Source organism: Pelodiscus sinensis, chromosome 5 (genome assembly GCF_049634645.1).
Source record: "Pelodiscus sinensis isolate JC-2024 chromosome 5, ASM4963464v1, whole genome shotgun sequence".
NCBI lineage: Eukaryota > Metazoa > Chordata > Testudines > Trionychidae > Pelodiscus > Pelodiscus sinensis.
The window spans coordinates 73,505,862-73,521,398 of record NC_134715.1 but is presented as its reverse complement, the minus strand read 5'-3'; the positions used below and the strand labels follow the sequence as shown (position 1 = coordinate 73,521,398).

At 44.9% G+C, this 15,537-nt stretch overlaps 1 protein-coding gene across 2 annotated transcripts in view; it reads right to left on the bottom strand.

The window, feature by feature from the left end:
- The window catches only part of TENM3 (teneurin transmembrane protein 3), a 2,294,790-nt gene that overhangs the window by 1,459,681 nt on the left and 819,572 nt on the right, over positions 1-15,537 (bottom strand). The gene's annotated exons all lie outside the window — the stretch shown is intronic.

Genomic DNA, 15,537 nt, shown 5'->3' with positions numbered 1-15,537 from the left:
GATAGAAGGACATTCCACAATAGCCACACCACCATTTTCTGTTTTGTACTCTAGCTTTCTTCCAAAGCAGCAGGCATTCTTATCGACCTTGCAGGAACCTCAGCTACAAAAGGTGCCATATTTTAATGTCCCAGACACTGATCTGCCTGATGTGGACAACTTCAAGAAGCTACTAATGCTGCCTAACACTTCCATTAATGCTGATTATGAAAATGTTTTATTTTCCATTCAAAACAATGACTTGCTATCAGGGTCACCTGGATGATAACCACTGTTATAATTCCCAATTTCACAAAGCAAATCAAACAAGGAAAAAATATTAACTTTCCAAAAAAGTTTAAATATAGCCTCTTTAAACTAGGCACTGTGTTTCATTTCTTCTATTGGAGAGAGCCAGTAACATTGTCTTGTTCTTTTAATGTGTTCCGGAAGACAAGCCTTTAGAGACTAAGTTACTCCATGGGACATGGCTAAACACTCATGTGAAAAATCACCTCGTGAAAGGTAATGGAGCTAGTCAGTTAATAGAGGAAAATGTGTGCAGAATTGTTCTAACAGCATTCGCTTTAGATCACTTTTCTTTCATCTAAAGACAGTGCAATACAATAGGACAACTGAACTGTGAACATGAAAAAAACCTTTAGTAAAAAGTATCCATGTTATAGAATAACTTATTTATTCAGAATATTATCCCAAACACTGAGCACTATATACGTTTTTCAACAAATGCAGCTTGAAGGAAAACATTTCTAATGATGTCTGTACAGTATACAAAAAGTCAAAAGGTATTGTTTGCATTAGCTTTAATCTCCACTAAGATTTATGTTTTGATTCTGAGAGTCTGCCTCCCGGGAATTGCCAAGCCTCCTAGATCCTAGTGAATACACTGGGTCTGAAATAGCTCAATGCCTTCCAGTATCAGGATTTTCAGGAGTGATGCACAATCCTATTTCAGCATTTGGACTCTTGCTATGGTAACTCTGTCTCTCTCCAACCCCCACCCACACATAACCCCAAATGAGTATAGGAGAAGATAAATCAGTTTATCCAACTCCAGATGTTGTTGAAACACAAATTTGAAAGGCATCTGCTAACAAATGACTGAACTGGGAAATTAATCTACTAGATAAAGCCAACGACCGCCTCAGAGAAGTAGTAGATTGCTAATCACTTGCATGTCCCACATATGAGTTGCTCTGGGTACATCACAACTCATATTTGAATGCCAAGTAAAGTAGGACAAAGTAACTCATATTTTTCAGTAAGAGGAATACTCAAGTTACCTATCAAAATTCAACTTTTTAAAAACTAATACCCTGTTATTAAGAAAGCACATATCTTAAACCAGTTTAGAGTGCTCATAAAGGTAGAGGTTGAAAGCCTCGGAGAATTGTGTCTTGTATTTATATATGGAACAGATACAGCACAGATTATGAAGATGATAGACAGTTGCCAAAAAAATGACACTACAGGCTGGACCTCGCTGATCCAGCACCCTCAGGACTCGGTTGGTTCTGGATTTGCTGGACTTGCTGGACCAGGGAAATCCCTTTCCCTTTCCCCCGTGGCCACCGGGCTAGGGCTCCAGTCTGGCCCTGCAGCTGTACAGCTGAGGCAGAGCTCTGCAACCACTTGGCTCTGTGGCTGGAGTTGGAGTTCCCCAGATGTTGGAGCCAGAATGTGGCTGGTGCTCCATGGCTGGGGACGGGACCACAATTCGCTGGCTGCCACTGGGGTCAGAGCTCCCTGGCCGGAGCCAGAGGTCCATGGCCATGGCGAGGCTAGAGATCCCTGCTGGGGCTAGGGAGCTCTGTTGGAGCAAGCTCTCCCCCACACACTCTGGGGTCCCGGTTGAGTTGCTGGTGCCCCTTTTGGCACTCTTGTCCTGATGCCAGACCTCCCTCTTCCTTGGCTCTGTGGTCCAGGAACATCCGGGATCAATGCTGGACCATGAATGTTGTTGGGCCAGGGAGTCCCAGTTAAGGGAGGTACAACCTGTAGGATGATTTGGCCATGTGTTTCATCTCTCTTATGGGAGTTATACATCTGGCTCAGCTTCTACAGACATTTAGGGCCATATTATCAGAGGGACTTGGGTGCCTACTGGAATTTTCAAAATTGTCTAAAAGTCAGGCAACTACTATTCTGGCTTTGCTAGATGGTTAAGAAGTATATACATTACTGATAACTTATCATAGTTTGTGAAGTGAGTATCTTTCTGTTGGGAATTGGAGTAAGATGATGCCACCAATTCATTTTTCACTGGGCAGCATGGAAGAAAGTTACTCACCTTGTGCAGTAATGGTGCTTCTTCGAGATGTGTCCCCATGGGTGCTTGACTCTGGGTACTGGTGTGTCCTCACGCCGGCAACCGGAGATCTTTCTAGCTGTTTCCACCGCACCACGCGTGCGCCAGAGTGCTCCCCTGTGTTGTTGGAATCTGTTAGGTGCGCACGCAGTGCGGCTCCTCCATTCCTTCTGTACCCGTCAGAACCAAGGGATCTGAGTCAGGGAAGGAGGGAGGGTAGTGGAGTACCCATGGGGACACATCTTGAAGAAGCACCGTTACTGCACCATTACTGCACAAGGTGAGTAACTCTTTCTTCTCCTTCGAGTGGTCCCTGTGGGTGCTCCACTCTGGGTGGGTGGGTTTGGAGCCCTGTGTTAGTCACTGTGGACAGTACTGCCTGTCCTACTGCCATGGAAAATGCAACTGAGGAAGAGAGAGTATAATGTTGTGCAAAAGTATTGTCCGAGGACCAGGTTGCAGCGTTACGGGTATCCTGTAGAGGGACATTGCTGAGGAAGGCAGTAGTGGAGGACATCGCCCTGGTGGAATGTGCTGTAATCATTTCAGGTAAGTCTTCGTTGTAAAGTACATAACATGTTTGGATGCATGAAGAGATCCATTTAGAAATCCTCTGTGACGAAACTGCCTGTCCTTTGGACCGTTCCGTATAGGACAAAAAAAGTCTCGGGGAATATCGCCATGGTTTGGTGCAGTCAAGATAAAAGGCAAGCACCCTGTGGACATCCAGAGTGGGCCAAACTGCTTCAACTGGATTGGCATGAGGCTTAGGAAAAAAATGCAGGAAAGTGTATAGGTTCATTGACATGAAAGGGCGAAAGGACTTTGGGGAGGAATTTAGGGGGTGGTCGAAGTATCACCCTGTCTTTAGTGAATACTGTATGGGGGGGCGGGAGATCAGCCATCAGTGAGGCGAATTCACTCACCCTTCTACTGGAGGTTATTGCCACAAGGAATGAGACTTTCATTGATAAATGAGATCAGGAGCAGGTTGCCAGTGGTTCAAAAGGTGGCTTTGTCAAACTCTTGAGAATGTGGTTGAGGTCCCAGATAGGAAGTGGTGGTTGGACTGGTGGGAAGGTATTCTGTAGCCCCTTAAGGAATCTTTTCGTCATTGGGTGAGCGAGAAATGAGACCCCCTGACCTGTACGATGAAATGATGCAATGGCGACTGCATGTACTTTGATAGTAGCAAGAGCTAGGCCTGACTGTTTCTGGTGTAACAAGTAGTCAAATAGGGTGGGAGGGAGACGTGCTCAGGGGATGTTATGTGGGAACTCTGGAACCAATGCACAAATCTGTTCCATTTGTAGAGATACGTTCTCCTAGTGGAAGGTCTCCTAATATTGATCAGGATATGTTTCACTGGTTCTGAACAGGCATTTTCAGCATCCTGGAGCCATGAAGGAGCCAAGCATGAAGATGTAGCTTGTGGAGTTCCGGGTGAAAATCCCTCCCGTAGTTCTGCGATAGGAGGTCATGGTGAAGTGGAAAGGTGTACGGATCCGCTAGCATCATCTTGCAGAGGTAAGGATACCACGTCTGTCTGGGCCACACTGGTGCCACAAGTATGGCTCGAGCATGCTCTATTGTGATCTTGTTGAGCACCTTGTGAAGGAGAGGAAAGGGAGGAAAGGCATAGAGAAGGGGACCATGCCATGTGTTCGAAAAGGTGTCACCGAGGGAGTGCTTCCTTAGAGCCACTCTTGAACAGCAGAAGTGGCACTTTGCTTCCTTTTGTGGCAAAGAGGTCTATATCCGGTTGCCCCCACTGACGAAAAACTGGTGCAAGCGTGTTCCTGTTCATTTCTCACTCGTGTTGATTGTGGAATGTGTGGCTTAGGGCATCTGCCGTGACATTGAGCACTCCAGGTAGGTATGAAGCTATGCGGGTAACATGGTGTTTAAGGCACCAATTCCAGAATCTGATGGCTTCCGTGCAAAGGGAGTGGGATCACACCCCTCCCTGTCGGTTGATATAGTACATGCAGGTGGTGTCTGTCATTATGGAAATGGACTTGTGAGTTATGTAGGATTGGAAATGTTGGCATGCTTACCTGACCGCTTGCAACTCGAGAAGGTTGATATGTAAGGTTTGTTCCATAAAGGACCATTTGCCTTGAACTGTGATGGTGCCTAGGTGAGCTCCCCAACCCATGAGTGATGCATCTGTCACAATAGTGAGTGTGGGAGAAGGTCGATGGAATGGTATGCCTTTAAAATATTTTGGGGGTTTGTCCACCATTGCAGTGAGTTTAGAATAAGAGGTGGTATAGTTAGTCATTTGGAGAGAGAATCTCTGGAGGGCTTGTAAGTCGTGGCTAACCATGACTGAAGGCCTCTCATTTGAAGTCTGGCGAGCTTGACCACATGTGTCATGGAAGCTATATGCCATAGAATCTTGAGGCAGTCGCATACCGTCATGGTAGGAGCCAATTGTGCACTCCTCATAAGATCGCGCATTGTGTTGAATCTGAACGGGTAGAGTGGCCCTTGCTGCCACGGTATCGATGAGAGCATCTACGAACTCCAACTTCTGTGTTGGATGTAATGTGGACTTTGAGAGATTTATGTGGAACCTGAGATTGGTGAGGGAGGTTATGGTAATATCGATCATGCCTTGGGTCTCATCCTTTTATCAGGCAGTCATCCAGGTATGGAAAAATGACGACTCCTTGACAACGTAGCGAGGCCATTATGACTGCCAAGGTTTTGGAAAAAACTCTGGAGGTGGTTGAAAGGCCAAACGGGAGCACTCTGTACTGGTAGTGTCGGGTGCCCACTTTGAATTGTAGAAAACGTCTGTGCGCCGGATGGATGGTGATATGAAAGTAGGCATCTTGAAGGTCGAGAGCAGAGAGCCGAAAGCCAATCTCATTGATCTAGAGCAGGGATGATGGATGCTAAAGTAACCATTTTGAAACGGTGGTAAGCGACGTACTTGTTGAGTCTCCTCAAGTCTAATATAGGATGCCAGCCCCCTTCTTCTGCGTTAGGAAGTAAGTTGAATAGGAGCCCCGACCATGGAATTCCGTTGGAACTGGCTCCACAGTCCCCAGTTGTAGTAGGTGTGAAATCTCCTGATGGAGGAGGGTTTTGTGAGATGGGTCCCTGAAAAGGGACAGGGTAGGGGGATGGGTGGGGGGCATAGAGGTAAAAGGGATTGCGTAACCCTGTTGGATCAGTTGTAGGACCCATCTGTCTGATGTTATTTGAGTCCATTGATGGTAAAAGAAACTGGAGCGGGTAATGAAATTGAGGAGGCTTGGGCATGTGTGGAGTGGGTATCCAGCTCTCAGATCTTTCAAATTTGTTGTTTCATTGCCGAACGTTGCTGTTGCTGTCGTTGTGGTCTACAACATTGTGGTCTCTATCTCTGCATGAAATCCTACCAAGGTTGCTGACGGAAAGGCACCCTAGGTCTCTGTTAAGTCACAAATCTTGTTCTCTTCATGGGGGAGGGGTGTACATCCCCAATGTCCTGAGTGTCGTCCGTGAGTCTTTCATAGAATGTAACACCTCGTCTGTCTAGGCGGAAAAGAGGCTATTTTTTATCAAAAGGCAAATCTTCAACCTTTTGCTATAAATCTCTGGGGACTCTGGAAGCCTGTAGCCATGATATTCTGTGTAATACGATAGCTGATGCGGTAACATGGGCTGTGGTATTTGCTACATCCATTGCAGATTGCAAGGCAGTACGTGAGACTGCGTGACCTTCATGCATTATATTGAGGAGTGTTGACCGTTTATGTTCAGGTAAGTGTTGTGCCAAGTCCTGGAGTTTAGAATAATTTGTGTGATCATAATCCGCAAGCATTGCCGTGTAATTTGCGGCTCGAAGGAGCAAGGTAGCTGAGGAATAGACCTTACGGCCCATAATGTCTATTCTCTTGTGATCTCTATCCCTGTGGTGTCGTCTTTAGATTAGGTTGTCTTCCTTTGTGACAAATCGAATCCACCACTAGGGAATTAGGTGGTGGATGGGTGAAAAGGAAATCCACATCCTTTGGTGCAATAAAGTACTTGCAGTCAGCCTTCTTGTTGGTGGGGAGGAATAGACATGGGAGTGTGCCAAATATTCTCGGCTGGGTCCATAATGGCCTCATCCATAGTGATTGCCAGTCGAGAAGTAGTAGATGGCTCCAGTGTATGTAGGAGTTTATATTGTTTAACTTGTACCTCCTGTAAGTCCCGTTCCTGTGCTAGCACCACCCTTTTAAAAAGATCATGAAATTTCCTAGAGTCATCACCGGATGGTAGAGCTTCCGGTGCAGCCTCATCGGGAGAGGATGAGGAGTTATGTAGAGGGGATCTGTCTTCGCCCTCTGAAAGAGAATCTTGTATCTCAGAGCAGCTTGGGGAATTTGGTTCTGTCATCGATGCAGTAAGAGGTGGTGAAGCCGGTGTCCTGGAAGTTGTTGAAGGAGGATGACGACGACTTCGCTTTGGTCTTGGCTCACATGGCTGCCATTGAATAGTGTATGGTAGTGGTGGGTAGCTATATTGTTGAGCATACCATGGGGGTGGCAGAAGTGGGTATGCATATTGTGCGACCGGAGGCTGCCAAGAAGGAGGTCTGTGGACAGGACTAGAATGTTGGGAGGAGAATCTACTCCTGGGTTCCGTGCCTGCATTGCTTGGAGACCATGAGATGTGGGATGACCTACCTGAGTGAACTGACTGCAGCGAAGAAGTTGGTGAAGTTGGTGCCAGCGGTGAATGGCTCCGTACCGGGGAATGATAGCGCGCATCATGGGGGCTCGGTGTCGATGCATGGGACTTGCTCGGTGTCGATGGCGGTACCGAGTGGCACAGGGGCTGCATGTCGGTGCAGGGTTTCTCCACAGTCGGTGCTGGCACCCAGTGCCGTGGTGGTTTTGGTACTGAACGTTCCTTCTGGCCTGCCGGTGCGGCCAGTGCCAAGGAGGAGGTCGTTGCCGATGATCTGTGTCTTGGCTCAGAGTACGCTCACTTGTGCGGTGCTGGTGTTTTGGCTGAAGCCATACCAGATGTGCCTGGCTTGTCCATGGTGCTAACCCATGAGGCTGAGAACGCCGAGAGTAGCAAGCAGGTCGGGGAATGAGCCGTTCTTGATGCCGCCGGGGTAGACGGGGCAGAGGGACATGACTTGTCCATACCCTTGGTCAGAGAGGCCATTTCTGGAGCTGCTGGTGGGTTGTCGGATGGAGGTTGGAGAGACTTCTCAGAGAATTGTTTTTAGCCTATTAGCCCGGTCCCTCCATGCTCTGGAGGTTAATTTCGAGCAATGCTGGCACTTCTGAGTCTGGTGGGATTTGCCAAGGCACTTAATGCATTCGGCATGTCCATCAGACACAGGCATGGCATCCCGGCATGTCTGGCACCTTTTAAAGCCAGGAGATCCCAGCATGAGGAGTGGGAAACAAGCGGCAAGCCAAAACGAGAGAGGTTTTTTTTTTTGTGTGTGTTTTGTTCTAACTATAGCCTAAGGTAGGTTAGGGTAAAAAAAAAAACTTGGAATATGAGGTAATTATGGGAATTAACCAGGGTTTCAATCTTTTTTTAAACCAAAGATGAAGAGGCGAAGCAGCTCCGTCTATTGCCAAGGACGGTAAAGTAGGGACTGAGGAGCCGTGCCGCGCGCATGCCTGCCTAACGGATTCTAACAACACAAGGGGGCGCTCTGGCACATGCACGACAGTGGAAATAGCTAGAAACGTCTCCGGTCACCTGCACGAGGACGCACCAGCACCCAGAATGGAGCACCCACAGGGACCTCTCGAAGGAGAAATGACTGTTAAGCATTCATTCTTATTTTTGCTAATAACTCAGAATTGGAAACCTTTATATTAATGATCACAATCCTTTAGTGACACCATAACACATGAGTTTTTCTGGTATTTTAGTGGTTAATCTGTTCTATAACCACAATTTGGACAAAACGTTTGTATTTTTTTTCATATTCCTCCTTTCCTATCACTACAAGGCAGATTTAAGTTTATTTAGCTGATTTAATTGTACCTTTTCTTACCTTAATTGTTTGGCATTTCTTTTCAGTTTTTTTTTTAAACTCTGAATTTCCTGGGTTCACTTGGTTTTGGGATAACAACATCATCCCAATAATGGATTTTTACTCTTTAACTGATACACACTCAACTGTAACCAAACTTTAGCAGTAGCTGTCAAGGAACTTTCTTACTTTTGAAACATTTATTCACAAACACTCAGCAAGAAACCCCAAAAGATTATTATCCCGGGATAGCACAAAGGTATGCAATTTTAACATGAAAATCATTTTAATTTTAACTTTTAAAGATGGATTCACAGATATACCTCAGCACTGCCAAGGAGTCAGATAAGATAGGTCATGGCTGCTCATCATCAAAGCAGAACAAAAAGGAAAATAGAACACCACTAGTCATCACCTACAGCCCTCAGCTTCAACTCCTTCAGCACATCATTGACAAGCTATCAAGCATATAGAACCTATCCTTGAAAACCATCCCTCACTCTCAGGGTATGTCTATACTAACTACAGGGTTTTGTCAGAAAAATGGCCCTTTTTCCAACAAAACTGGAACATCCACACTGCAGTTGTGTTCTTCTGCAAGAAAATCAAAAGAACAGAGGGATTTCCCCAGCATTGGCCATTCTCATTCTATGAGGAAGAAGCCTTTTCGAGAAAGAGCTCTTTCACAAAAAGGCATGTGTGGACAGGAAAGAGGGAGTTCTTTTGGAAGAAGAGGAAAAAAAAAAATCACAGGTGCCCTGGTGGCCATTCCGTCCATAGCAATCATGGCTTACATGCGAGAACGTGCCCATTCAGTCTGGATGCTCTTCTTTCGAAAAAGCAGATCATTTTTTCAGTGCAATTTTGCAGTGTGGACCCTTTCTTTCAGAAGAAGATTTTTCAGAATCTCTCTTCCCAAAAAGCTTCTTCTGAAAGAAGCCTTGCAGTAACCTCATAAGGAACATTTTAACCTTTCTGGGCACTGATTATTGGATTTAAAATTAGCCATTTTTCCACAAAGGAATTTCACAAGCCAACTATAGAGAGAGTTGACCTTCATGTGCAAACTTGACACTGTCTTCCATGACTTGAACAAAGACTTGAACTGGATGGCACGTTATAAAACCTTCTTTGTTAACATTCAACAGTGAAATGACCTCAAGAGATCAGTATGGGACACTTGCAACCCATGCAGTTATCCTCATCCCTTACTTTTCTGCTATGAATTGTGAGTCCCCCCCCCCCCCGCCTTTCCTCTGCACTCTGCTCATCTGAGGATGTGGGTTTTGCCCAAGAAAGATCATAATACTATATATAAGTCTCTACGGTGCCACAGGACTACTCTTTGTTTTTAAAGTACCTGAATTGCACTGCTGAATCTAGCCCTTAATTTGTTAGGGAAACTGGTTCAAGTTAGAATAGTGGTAAGGTGATCTTGAGTCCCTTACTCTCCATGTGTCTGTGCTCTGAGGACTACATGTTCCTCCCTCAATTTATCTGCAAGCACCAACTAAACACACACTGGAACTGACGCACAAGTGCCATTCTGGTCTTTCCACCAAGCACATATGGCAAAACTCAGTATGTGTGCCCATCTCTTTCATACTATAGTTTGGACCTCCCTGGTCTGGCACCCTTGGGACCTGATCAGTCCCGGATGAGGGATTTTGACAGACTGGGATGGCCATTTTTGGCCTCCCAGCCACCAGCTCCTCCCTAGCCCTGGCTTGACCCCTGCCCTCCCAGCTGGCTTCCCCCTCTCACTGGCCCCACAGCCCTATCAGGCATCCCTGCCACATCTGCACGTCGGGTTCCCACTGAAGAGCCTGACTTCTGCTACCACTGTGCAGGGAAGCCCCATTTCCCTGCCAGCCTGAAGAGCTCCTGGTGTTAGCCTTCCAGTGGGACTTTCTGGCCCTGGAACAGAAAGTTTGGGTTAAGAAAGTTTCAACTTGTACTGAATCATTAAACTGTTAGAACTGTTGAAAGCAAATTAGCTGCCGAGAAGTGGTCATGACTGTTACTTCTGATATCACAGAGATCTCATTTAAGACTCAAATATGCATTTGGACTGAGCCTGTGTGTACCATATACAACCAAAACAATTAGCTAAATCATTAATAACTTAACTTAATATAATGTATAAGCACACAATTTCAATTAGTGTAAGACTATGGAAAGTTTCCAATATGTGTATTATTTTGTTTTTAATATAACTGAAGACAAAGAAATGAGACAGATGCTACATTTCTTCAAGGGCCCAGATTTTAATTATTTTAACACCTAAACTAATTATTGAGTTTACTTGTAAAATCTCAGAAAGTTCATTTTGTACTCAAAAGAGCCTATCATCTAAATTCCATGTTTTCATAACCACCTGCCTCAGATAAATCCTCAGTTTCAGAGGTCTGAGGAAAAAGAACAAAAACAAATGAAAAACCCTAATGGAGAAGAAAATAGAAATCCATAGGATAGACAATTATGGAACAATGACGGATATGGACAAGTCACACAAGGAAATGAGACCTGAATTAAAAACAGGCATTAGATTGGAACATTAGACCTCCGAGAGCAAGAGGTCACTAGACAGGCCACAGATAACATGAAAAACACACAATTGAAGCAGAACTGCAAGCCGTCAAAATGACATGAGAAGAAACCAAGAGCAAAGCTGGAGACAAGGTCCAGTGTTCCACAAAGAATAGACACACACTATTGAATATATTAAGTTTTCCACACAAAACAAATCAAATCTCTAATTTCAATGCAAAACAATGATGGAGCCATGACCAATGCCTATACCCTGAACAATCCAATAACATTAAAAAAAGTTTGTGTACTATAATTAACTCCTTTTGTAGTCTTTCTTTAAAAATCCTAGTGGCATAATTTTCATTCCAAGGAACTTATCAAGCATATTTTTAAAGATTGATTTAAAAAAAACAAACAGCCATTTAAGCCAGGACCTTTTAGATGTATTTTATGAATATACAGAATTAATTTTAAATTTCTACAAGACTAAAAAGATAGATTTTTCTTAACTGGCAGCATAACTCTTGCAGCTGTCTAAATAAATTGTAGACAGAAATGTAATAGCATTGATTTAAGAGCTTCAGTTTATTGTTGAAACAGTATGATGAAAAGGAACAGGGTTCTTTTCATTCAGACTTTTTTTTTCGGTCTGGATGTATTGTACAATAGTCTATGCCAAAACTGGTTGTTAAATTATTTAGTTAATCCTTTCTGTGTTACACCACATGCTTCCCCAAACTCATTAGATTGCCTGTGGTTGTTACTGCCTTGCATGTGTCTACACTCATTTCTTAGTTTTGCTAACACAACCCTGAATTTCTAAGCCTTCTACCTGCATGGATGTTGAATTATCTTAAGTCAGTATAAAAAGTCCTCTGCAATAATCCCACATTAGCCAGAGCATACACTGTTACAGAGGCAAACTTGACCAAAAACTCATGTGTTTCCCTCAAAGTGTTATGGGATTTTGGAAATACCCCTTTTCCCACTAGCACAAAGTATGGTTCCAAGTAAAGCTGCAGATAAAATTTCATTTGCATCTTGTACTTCTGCCTGGGCCAACCCAGGAAGGAAATCTTCGCTTTTCTCGGCCTGAGGGAATGGAGCACTGCATATCCAGATGAAGAATTTTAACACCAGTGAATAGGTTTAGTCAGATATTTGAAGAGGAGGCAGAAGCCCAAGTAACAGCAGACATGAGCTCCAGAGCCAGGGAATAGGGAAGGAACCGAGGCAGTTTACCAAAATGTAAGGAAGGGCTACAAAACTCTGCTGTTGTCTTCCAGAGCTGGTACTACTATGCACAGATACATGCCTGTAGCAGGGTGCTGCTGCAAGAGCACCTAATTAGCCCCTGCCCTGTCAGCTCTAATAAGCAGAACACAATGGAGATGATGAAAAGGCTTGATATTAGCTTGAGTATTGGCAACACCTTCTAACCTAACCAGGGAAGGGAACCTCAGGTATGTTGGCACACAGACACACAGGGCTGGGGAGGCGTGTGCACAGAGCACGGGGGGCGGGGGAGGAGAGGCACACTATCACACTGACTGCTATGCCAGCACATGCTGCTGCAGTCTGGGCATGTGGAACCACATGCAGCGGGAGAATGTGGCACACAGCCACAGAAGCCAGCCCTTCTACATGCCTGGGAGCCTGCTGCCAGCCTCATGTCTGGCCACACAAGTCTTGCCCTCAAGAGGGAAGGGGGGAGCACAGCCAGCTGCAAGCAGACTAGTCACAAGGGCGCAGGCACCCCCGCCGCACACACATGCCCTGAGCATGCCAGAACCTGAGAGGCAGCAGCTGCTCCCACCTGATAGCCCAACCAGCCGCAGATGTGTGTGCAATCCCAGGGAGGGCCAGGCTGCTTACTGCTCCTCGGCCTCCCATGAGGGGATCCACTATGGCCATACACTGCCCTTGTCTGCCTGGCTGTGGAGGGGTGGGGGGACAGGAGGGAAGCATGGTCCTCTGGCCACCTCGGGGCCCATGACACAGGGTGTACTGTGCAGGCCACAGGTGGCCTTGCACCTGCTGCTCACAAAGGAGGGCACAGCCTCAGGGAATGTATGTGCAGGTTGGACTGACTGCCCCTCTTTCTTGTGTCTTCTCCACAGCCGGAACAACCAGGATGCAGGGCCCAGCCACACCATTGTTGTAGCCACCACCCAGAGTCCAGGCCTTGGGAAGAGCTGCTGTGCCAGTACATTGGGGTGATGCACAACATACATGCCACTCTGTCGCAACGGCTGAACGCCAATTTGGAGTGGCAGCAGTAGGCGAGGAGTGACATGATGGCATGCTGAGACACCCCACTGGACATCCTGTCCCACCCAGGGGAACAGGTGCCTGCTGCCACTGCTCCTGCCTTCTACCTCCTGCTGTCCACCCTCCAATCAGCTGGGAACTGAAGCAGCAGGTGGCCCCTATGAGTAGGAGCTGAAGGACTTTGACACTTCTGAGGAGCCCCCAGAGATAAGCACTGTCTGGAGTCTGCACTCCCTTCCATATACTAACCCTCTTTCCCAGCTTGGAGCTCCATCCCAGCCCAAATTCTCTCTAAAAGCCTGCATGCTGCATGCCCTTCCAAACTCTTGCCCCAACCATGAAGCCCCTCCCACTCCAAAATTCCCTTCTGGAGCTTCTGAACATACACTCTTCAAAAAAGATCTAGATAAATTCACGGAGGCTAGATCCATCAATGGCTATTAGCCAGAATGGGTAGGAATGTTATCCCTAACCGTTGTCCATCAGAGGCTGGGAATGGATGACAGGAGAGGGATCACTTGATTTTCTGTTCTGTTCATTCGCTCTGTGGCATCTGGCATTGGCCACTTTTGGAAGACAGGATACTAGACTAGATGAACCTTCTGCACCCTAGCCACCTACACCGGACTAGAGTCCCTCCCATATTCTGAACTCCTCATTTCTGACCCTCACTCACAGCCAACACCTCCAGTTGGAGCCTCTCTTATACAACAATCACCAGTCAGTGAAAACAAGCTGTGAAAAGGGTTGACTGAGTGAGCGAGGGTGGGACTCAAGAACAAGGGCAAGACAGGGGCAATTTTGAGCTATTAGAAAGTTGACAACCCTAACTGTGATAATTTTTATGAACATTTTGAAAAAGAATATTATGGGATGGAAACTAGGAACTTGTGATGAGTATTAATATCCCACAATGCACTACAAAAAGGCAATATACTGTATGGTGGCACAAGGAACACTGATTCCATCCTATGTGTTTTGCTGACACAACCTGGTGCTGTGATGATGCGTTCTGCTAGAATGGCAGCCCTAGGTGAAAATTATTTTCTAAAATAAGTATGCTAGCAAAATTTTGCCAGTTCAACTTTCTAGTGTAGACATGCTTTCCCTCCCCCCCCCCCCAAGTAAGCACCCTGAAATTTATACTTTTTTTTACACTGTTAAGGTAGAATATTATTGATATTCCTCATGCTATATATATATAAGGAGTACTTATGTTATATCTTGCCAAAAAGCTAAGAGAAGAAAACTTTTCAAGGACACTGACCCTATTACAAATAGGATCTCCTATATTTATGTTAGTTATACCTGGGACTTCACAAAATTGATAAATACTGAGGCTGAGATTCTGTGTTGAACCTCCTGGAGACACCACACACAAAGACAGAGCCCAAAGAAATTAGGACATTACAGAAAAGCTGAGAAGTAGCAAGCATGTTTTACATTGTAGGCCAGCATGGAATAAGAAATATCAGTGTACTCTGCCCCTTCTGTACGATCACGCCAGGTATAAAATAAAGGAATGTTATAAATTATCTGCTAGATAAAATATTTTCTTGGTCCCCTAATGTGGGTAAGAGACTTCTATTAACATTTTTAAAGTATACCATTAGAAAGAATCGAATAAATGATAATGCCAGAAGTAAGTCTTGCTTCAGTAATTAAAGCTAGCTTGAATCCACAGATGTAAGTGCTGTTAATGAGAGCTGTAAACATTTCTTTTTATGTCTTAGAAAATATATTCTGCTGATTGGTGTTATATTCACCATTTACAGCTTTTAATTTCCCCTTTTTTTTTTCTAATCACACTTTTAAAGAATCTGTTCCATTTGGAAGAGACACAGTAGAGACAGATATTCCAACAACTTTTTAACCAGTAAAGAATTAAACATGCTACCCTGTTGGTGGCCTAGATAACCAGATACTGCTGTAGTAATTCACTAATGAAAAATCATGCTTTATAATGATCCCAAGGTGAGTCTTACTTTGTGTCAGTCCTTGATCATTCCTCATTTACTGTGATATGTACCATCAACCCAGCATGTTTTAAACAACATAATCAAGAAATACTTTGCAAAAATATTAACAGCCATTACTAGTAACTCAATCATAATAACATGGTGCTGCAACATACTGTTTTATATTAACAGAGATCGCTCAGGGTCAGAAGCATTATAAACGTCACCTTAAACAGTGAATACATGACAGTATACTAAATGAAATTACATTTCCACTGGAGCTTTACGGATGGCCACACTTCTGACAATAATTGGAATCTTCCAGTGCTCTTAAATATTTATTAGCCTTCTGAATACACCCAGGCCAGAGCTTGGAGTCAGGTGCTGCAGCTTACAAACAGCAGTTTACATCAGCTATTTCATACTAATAACCCAGCTCCAAAATGAGTCAAACAGAAATGGAATGCTGAACAATTAAA